General features: G+C 37.5%; 1 pseudogene; it reads right to left on the minus strand.

Moving 5' to 3' along the window:
* Positions 1-5637: 5637 nt before the first annotated feature.
* On the minus strand, positions 5638-8100 carry LOC101577128 (annotated as a pseudogene).
* Positions 8101-9240: the final 1140 nt, after the last annotated feature.

Raw genomic sequence — 9240 nt, forward strand, 5'->3', positions numbered from 1 at the left:
GTGTTTGTAAGTAGGATCACAAGTCTGCATCTTGTACAGCAATTAACCACTAAGAAGAATATATGCAGTGTAGTATTTGTTGAAACTGTACTTTCGATTTGATTTGAAACTGTCTCATTGCTATATGTTTATCAATAAAACTTTGAAAAAAAAGAGCAAACTATTTATTGGGGGAAAGAAAGCTTCTGTCTGAGAGAGGAACAGAAGGGGGATACAAGAGAATTGTGTAGCAAGGGGGCATGAATATGAACAGAGTCTTTTCCTTTTGGGTTTGAGTTAATGACTTTTTCTGGCTCTTTCAGGGTGATTGATACCAATTTAGAATATCAATCCCTGAGGCCCATCCCTAGGGAAATATGTGGTTGCATTTGTTTACTCTTTCATCTTGTGGTGTGGCCCAAAGTGGGAGGGTCTGTCTCTTCCAAAGTTGCAGAGTCACCTTGTCTTCTGTATTGTCTCCTTGAGGGCCTGGCCCTGCCTGACTGCCTATAATAGTTCTACCTAATTTAGCTGTCTGTAACAATAGTGTTAATTGTAGCTTTCAAATTTTATTTACTCTTTCAGATTGTTACGTTAAGGAGTCAAAACAATGTTCACATATGCAAGTCTGATTTATTTCACTTATGAGTATGGTCTTTAGTTGCATCCATTTACCTATAAAAGTCTTGACTTTATCTTTTCTTATGGCTAAGTAATACTCCATGTGTAAAAATACCCCATTTTTTTATCCATTCCTCAGTTAATGGGAATTTGGGTTGTTTCTAGGATTTAGCTATGACACGTTGCAGTGCTATAAGCAGGGGTGCACATAGACTGCTATGGTATGATATTTTTAGTTCTTCTATAAAAATATCAAGGAAGGGAATAGCTGGGTTGAATGTGACCTCTAATCATAGTTTTTTGTGGAATCTCCACACTGATTTTCACAGTGGTTGCACCAGTCTACAGTCTTCCCAACAGTGAAGATGGGTTCTTTTTTCCCCACAGCCCCTCTAACATTTGGTATTGACTGACTTCTTGATGATAGCCATTCTTTCTGGGGTGAGATGGCATCTCAGTGTTGATTTAATTTGCATTTCTTGAATGACCAATGCTGTTGAACAATTTTCATATATTTATTTCCCATTTGCATTTCTTCCTTTGAGAAGTGTCTATTCATCTCAGAAGCCCATTTTTGGATTGGGTCTTTGAATTTTGGGGGGCCTGATTTATTTTAATTCTTTATATATTTTAGATAGTAGTTCTTTGTCTGAGGGACAGTTGACTAAGGTTTTTCACATTTTGTGGGTTTTATATTCACTCTGTTGGTGATTTCTTTTGATATGCAAAAACTTTTTAATAGGATGAGATCCCAGTTGTTGATTCTTTTACATATTTCACATGCAGTTTGGTTTTTGTTCATGAACTCTGCATACCCCTATGTCTTCAAGATTTCTACCTACATTCTATTGCAGTAGATTTTGTGCTTCAGTTTTAATATTTAAATCTTTGATCCATTTTGACTTTAGTGCATAGTGATAGGCATGGCTCTAATTTTAGCCTTTGGTATGTGGAAAGCCAATATTTCCAGTACCATTTATTTCTTTCAGTGAACATGTTTGGCCCCTTTGACAAAGATAAACTGGCTGAGTGTGCTTGTAGTTGTATTTCCATCTTTTAATCTGTTCCAGTGATCCTCAAGTCTGTCATTTTTGCCATTACCATGCTGATTTTATCACAGTAGCTCTGTAGTATAATTTCTAGTTAGGATTTGTGATGCTTCCTGCCTGGCTTTTGTTTGCCGGGATTGTCTTTCCTGGGTTCAATGAATTTTCACAATGTTTTTCTCTAGATCTATGGGGTATGCTCATATTATTTTGATTGGAATTTCACTAAATCTGTACAACAGTTTTGGGGATATGGCCATTTTCACAATGTTGGTTCTTTTTAGCCTTGAGTAAAAAATATGATTTCATTTTCTGAAGTCTTCTTCAATTTCTTTTTTCAGAGAACTCTAATTTTTAATATATAGCTCTTTATCTTCGTTTGGTGCATTGATTCCTAGTTATTTCATTTCTTTGGATTCTATTATGAAGGATGTGGATTCCCTAATTTCTCTTTCAGTGAATTTGTTGTTTCTGTAAAGCAATGCTATTGATATCTGATTGTTGACTATGTAACTGCTATCTTACTGAATTTGTTTATTAATTCTAGGAGTCTTTTGGTGGAGTTCTTTCTGTCTTCCATATATTGTTATGTCATCTGACAATAATGATAATTTACTTACTTCCTTTCCTATTTTTATTCCTTTTATTTGTCTCTCTTATTTAATTGATCTGTCTAATGTTTCCAGAACAATACTGAGTAGGAGTGGAGACAGTGGACATCTTGGTCTTTTACTTGATTTTGGTGTGAAAGCTTTCAGTTTTTATCCATTTAGTATGATGTTAGCTGTTGGTTTGTCATATATGGATTTCATAAGTTTGAGGTAAAGACTATATAATCTAATTTTCTGCAGGGTTTTTAGCAGAAATGAGTTTTGAAAATTGTCAAGCTCTTGTTCTGCATCTATTTAGATGATCATGTGATCTTTAACTCTGTTGATATGGTATATTACATTTATAGCTTTGTTTATATTGAACCGTCCTTGTATCGCTGGGTTGAGTCCTACCTGGTCATGGTGTATAATCTTCTTGATTTTCTGTATTGTATTTACTAGTATTTTATTGAGGAGTTTTGCATCTATGTTCATGAGGCAGATTGGTCTGTAGTTCTTTGTTTTTGGTTAGGTCTTTCTCTGGTTTGTGTATCAGCATAACATATGCCTCCAGGAATGAGTTAGTGGGAATTCCTTCTGTTTCAATTTCATTGAAGAATTTGATGAGGGTTATCCAAATTTCTTGTAGAATTCAGCTATCAATCATTCAAAAGCTGGGATTTCCTTTATAAGATTTTAATTATATTTTCAATTGCAATAACTGATATTATGTTATTGAGACACTTTGTATCTTCTTTATTGAGCTTTGGTAATTCATATATAGCCGAGATTTTGTCTATTTCTTCTGTATTTTCTGTCCTATGAGAATAAACATTTTCAAAGTTGGCATTGATGATCTTCTGCATTTCCACAGGATCTGTAGTGACTTCATTCTTTCCCTTCTTTATTGAATGAATTCCAGGTTTTCTTTTTGATAAAGTTGGCTAGAGGTTTTCAATTTTGTTTATTCTTTCAAAGAACCAATTCTGTGATTCTTTAATTTTTTGAAGTGTTTTCTTTGTCTCAATTGCATTAATTTCTGCTCTGCTCTTTATAATTTCTTCCCTTCTTTGACTTTTGGGTCTGAATTGCTCTTTGTTTTCTAGAAGCTTGAAGTATAGTATTAGTTTATTTCTTTGATCTCATTCTGTTTTCCTAAAGTGAGATTTCACCACTATAAATTTTCCTCTGAGGGCTGCTTCTGTTGCATCCCACACATTCAAATAAGTTGTCTTTGCAATTTCATATGACTTTCTTTTTTGCATTTTTTTAAAGGAAGGATCTACAGGGTGTTCAGCGTCTCATTACTAGATTGGACTCATAAGTGATTCTCCTATTTATAGCCTCCCAAGTGCTGGGAGTACAGGTGCACACCACCATGCCCAACCTCAATTGCTGTGTCAGCGTGCCCCAGGGTGGAGCTGGCATAGCAGGCCTGGTGATTGAAACCCTGGCCCCTGTGCTGCTTGCAGGTGCTTTAATCCTTTAAGCCATTTGTCCGGTCCTACATATGATTTTTGGTATTCTTTAATTCTTCTTTAATTTATTCTGTGGCCCATTGAATGGTCAAGAGGATGTTATACAATTTCCATGTGTTTACTGAATTTTGAAATTTCATTTGTCATTAATTTCTAATTTCATTGCACTATCTTCAGATAATATGCATGGGAGAATTTCAATTCCTGTATATTTACTTAAGCATGTTCTATGGGCTATTATGTGGTCTATTTTAGAAAATGTCCTGTGTGCTGCTGAAAAGTATGGTTTCTGGTATTGTTGGGTGGAATATGCTGTAAATGTCTAATAAGCCCATTTGTTCACAAGTTTATTTCAGTTCTGTTATTTCTTTGCTAATCTTTTGTCTAGTTGATCTATCTCGCTGTATGAATGGGGTATTAAGCTCCCCCAATACAATTATATGATTGCTCATTAGAGTTTTCATATCTGTTAAAATTTGTCTTATATAATTGGGTGCTCATACATTGGCTACACATATATTTGAAATTATTATCTCTTTCTCTGTCACTTTTTCCTTATCAATTATATAGTGACCTTCTTTCTCTTTTATAATCATTCTTTATTTGAAGTTCATGTTGTCTGTGAACAGAATGGCTACGGCTTTTGTGTGTGTGTGTGTGTGTGTGTGTGTGTGTGTATGTGTGTGTTCCTGTCACATGTAGTATTTTTTCTATTCTTTGATTTTTAGTATATTTGTTACCTTTTGAGTTAAATGTGGTTTTTTTGTACAGCATATTGTTGGATTTTGAATTTTTTGGTCCATTCCTACATTCTGTTTATTTTAATTGGTGAATTGAGGCCATTTACATCAATGGTTATAACTGATATGTTTTGTCATGTTATTTTCCTGCTGCTGGTTGCCAACTATTCTATTCTGTTTCATTGCTTTCGTGTGTGCTGGTTCCTTTGTGAAGTTATTCATGCAATTGTGGTTGCTTCTATCTCTTTTTGGAATATATGTCACTGTTCTTTGTATGGTTGGTTTGGTGGTCATGAATTTCTTCAGTTTCTCTTCATCATGGAAGGATCTTAACTCTATACTAAATTTGACAGATAGTTTAGCCAGGTACAACAATCTGGGTTGGAAGTTGTTTTCTTTCTGAACCTGAAATTCTTTACTCCAAGCTCTTCTTGATTTGATGCTTTGTGTTGAGATAACATTCAAGACTCTAGTGGGCTTTCCTTAATAGGTGATCTGTTTCTTTTCCCTAACAGTGTTTAATATTCTGTTCTTTGCTGAATTTCTGGGATCTTTATTACTATATGTCTGGGTGTAGCTTTATTTTGGTTAAGGCTAATTGAAGTTCTTTTTTATGTATTTAGTACAGGGTCTACAGGGTCTCACTACACAGATCGGACTCATAGTGATCCTCCTGTTCTCAGTCTCCCAAGTTCTGGGAATACAGGCACTCGCCACCATGCCTAGTCTCAGTTTCCCTGTGCCCAGTGGGTGGGACTGGCAGGCATGCCGTAATTGAAGTTCTATATGTCTCATTTAACTGTATGTCAGATTATTTTCCTATGCTTGGAACATTTTATGCTATTTCTTCTGAAAATAGACTTTTTATATCATTTGTGCTTAGTACTTTATCTTTAACATCTATCAGTCTCATATTTTCTCTTCTGGTATCATCTTGAAGCTGATGAATTGTTATTTCTTGGTTCCTTGTCGTTTTGAAGAAATATTTTCTGGTCTCTTGATGCAACAATGTTTTCAAGGTCTGAATTTTTTTCAGAACAAATTACTTTGTCTTGATGAATAAAAGAAATAGTAATTAAAAACAAAACAAATGCATTCTTCTCTTTGGCAGAGCCATACCCAGGCTCAAGGCTAGAAGATCCTTTTCCTCAATTCTTTGACTCTTGTCAGTTACTTTCTCATCTCAGTCTTCGAGCTGATACTTATGGTTAACTACCAGGTCTGGATCTTCTTCATAGCTCTCACTTCCCTCTGTGGAGTCTTTCAGCCCAGCCTGGGTGAGTTCAATGAGAATGTGGTCATAGTACGTGAGGCAATGAATGATTTTCTCTATCATTATCTTTTTATTTATGAGTTTATCTTCTGAGTCTATTTCTGAGTCAGTTTCCTTCAGGTACAAGTTAAGAAGTTCACTCCTCTTTAATGCTGATACATCCTCCTCTTTTTCCATTTTGCTGAGGTGAAGCACAATGAGGTTAGAGATTCAGCAGTACTCAGAGAAGCCCAGCCTGAAGGAGGCTTTGGGAATAGGATCTTTATTTATTTCCTCATTGTAGCCATTGATTCCATTCACAGGTGCAGGACTGTCAGCATGACCGTTGACACCATCTGGACCCTCACCAACTTCCATCTGGATCTCCCTTTCTTGGTCTAGATTGACATCAGGTGTTTCCACATGGATGATTGACTTATTTAGTAATCAAAAAGCTTCCTTCACATGTTTTGGCTGGACTTCATCACAGCAATGCATGCGGGCCATTTCTTCAGAGAGATGGATCATGCTCTCAAGCTTTCACACTGTAATCTCCATGAAGACTTGGCTGCCCTAGAACCATCCCTCTGGCAAAGACGTTTATACTGCTCCACAATGAAGTCCTCTGACTCTTTGGAAATCTTGGGTTTGAACTGTCTGACAAAAAGAAGATATCTCCTGATGTCATCAAGGGAGTAGACTCAGTCAATGGACTCCTCAATTCTTGAATGCAAGTCTACTGTCCACCTGGCAATAGAATGATCTGTAACCTCATTTCATTCACCCACCAGGATAAACAAGAGATCGAATGGAGACATAATGGGAGCAGACAGGTTTATATTCTGCTTCAGTGACTTGGACCTGTCATAGTGTCCACTGACTGGGATTACTGTTACTAAAATGGACATCCTGGCATTCAGGGTAGCCTCCACTCCTGCTTTAGTGAAGGAAATGGTCTGCTGTTCCATAGCTTCATGAATGGCAACTTGATCCCGCACATCCATCTCATCGAATTCATCAGTACAACATACACCGTTATCAACCGGCATCAAAGGTCCACCCTCAATAACAAATAACAAACTCATGCAATTCTCATTTCTCACAATGGCAGCTGTTAAGCCAGCAGCACTGGATGCTTTACCATTGTTGTAGACAGCTCTGGAGCTGATCTCTTCCATGTGCTTGAGAAACTGACTCTTAGCTGTAATTGGGACCCCAATAATGCAAACAATTGTGTCTCCTTGAAGAGAGGTCCCTTCTCCTATTGTCTTTGGAATGCCACAGAAGAGCATCAACAGGACACCTTGTTTTACTTCATCATTGCCAAGTATAGTAGGAAACAGACTGGTATAAAGTTTGTGGTAGAGATTTTTATCTTGACTCATTTCAAAAACTTTCTCCCACTCCTTTACAGTCATTTGGTTCTTAATGCTCTCGGCAGTCTGTTCTTCATTTCTGAGCTCTTTCCCGCCAAAACGTGGGTTGGTTGGTGCAACACGACAGGCAAGAAAGACCAACTGGTAAGAAAGATCCCTAACGCCAAGGGCTCGGAGTCCCCGAATGCCTTCTGTCTCATAGCCATCAGTGCTGCTGACACGGGAATGTTTTTACACATGCTTCTGGTGTACTAAGCTTAGAAACATCAGACACAACAATCAGCATTCTAGTAAAGTCACACTTCTCACCAGCTTGAGGTGATTCCACAGCTTCAATCCCTCATGATTACTTCTAAACTTAGGGGAATGCTTCCTCAGGGAAGCTCAGCTTGAGTTTCCTGAATACCAACCTTTTGAAAATCAACAAATCTTGATTTATTTGTATCCAGCCAGAATCTCCTCCTGTTGGCACAAACTAGATTTCTGCAGATATTTGGCTGTGTGTATTTGAACTGCTGTTCTATGTCCTTGATCACCGTCTGACAGTCCAAGCACAGGGAAGTTCCACTCACTAGCTAGGAGTGAAAGGGGTGATTCCGCACAACCTGCTCACTGATGCGAGTGAGCAAACCAATTCTGGATGAGGTGAGTTCTTGAATCTTGTGTCTAGTAGGTAGGTCTTGGAACGCAACATGAAAATCCTTGGCACGAAGGATCTCTTTCTGGTCTTTGACTAAGGTCTTCAAGGAGCGACACAGGTAAGGGTAGACTCTATAGAACTCTTCTTGAATGGTGATGGAGAGGTGCTGGTTATATTGTTCCAGGGCTACAAAACTCACAGCTAGTATGTTTCTCTCAGGATGAATCAGCCCCTCAGCTAAGTACTTAATTTCACCATCACTGCTGTGAACTCCTCCAGGAAGTCAGGGAACAGTTTTTGGCATTTCTCGGCCACTTTATTGTTGACCTCCTGGTGTTGGTTGCCAGTGCCTGGTTCGGCTGTAGCCATGAGGTCCATCGCTGCCTGCTGCCGAGGAGCCGCTGGTCCCCTCAATGTCTGAATTTTATCTTCATTTCTGTTGTAGCAGTTTTGCCAAAGTTCAATAGAATTTTTAATTTCCTGAATATCTCTTTGAATCTGTTTCATGCATTCCAGTTCTTTCCTGTATTGTTCATTTTTGGTTTCCATCCATCTCTGCTCCTCATTTTTTTTATCCATATATTCTTTAGATATGTTCAACAATTCTTTCATTATAGTTATAATTTCTATCTTTATATAAGTGATTATTTCTGATCTGACTTCTTTTATGTGGTGATGTAGTTGTTTCCTTTCTTCATTTTCTATCATTTCAGAAATTTCACGTGTGCGATTTCCATTTTTTTCTGTCTTTGTCTCCTGGCCTTGTTCAAGATGACCTGGAGGTCACAAATTGCATTTCGTTCCTTCATCTTGTCATTTTTATTTTAAAAGTAATCTTTATTTTGATTTCTGTTATGATCCTTGTGAGTTTTCAGAGTAGGTTGCTATATCATTACTATCAAGGTCTCTCTTAGAAAAATCTGTTCTTCAGGGATATCTTCTCTATTTCAGAGGTTCTTGCTGTATCTGCCCCAAGATTGTGCTTTCCAAATTTATCATGAGTGTAATTGTTGGTTTCCTTTCGGCCCTATCCTCAGTCTTTAGGTATAGTGTTGTGGGTGAGTTAATTACTCCAGCAATTACCAATATTGTTCCCCAAGGGAGAAAAAGTAATTACAACAAATATGACATTCTAGCTACAGTGGTACAATTAGCAGTTGTGATAACATCAAGAAAAATCTAGAAATTGATAAAATTTGGTTCCTATTTTTTTTTTTTTTACTTTAGATCATAGGAAGAAAGTCTTTAGTTACAGGAATTTGTATGCAAAAGTTTTCCCCTTGTTAGAGGGGATTTACCTTGGGTTCCTCTGTCCAGTACAGTAAACTGGTTCTAGGTGCTCCCTACAAAGCAGGGGAATGGGTCACATGCCTGTTCTACTCTGGCCACGCTGGTTGCTGAGGCATGGGAACTGTCTGTACTGGCTGCCCTTCCTGTGTTGCAAGGGGTTAGGCAAGCAATTGAGTTCCTTTGGTCAAACTAGTTCCTGAGTTGAAAATGATGGTATAAAATCTACAC

The sequence above is a fragment of the Octodon degus genome, unplaced genomic scaffold (genome assembly GCF_000260255.1).
Source record: "Octodon degus isolate 3935 unplaced genomic scaffold, OctDeg1.0 scaffold00198, whole genome shotgun sequence".
NCBI lineage: Eukaryota > Metazoa > Chordata > Mammalia > Rodentia > Octodontidae > Octodon > Octodon degus.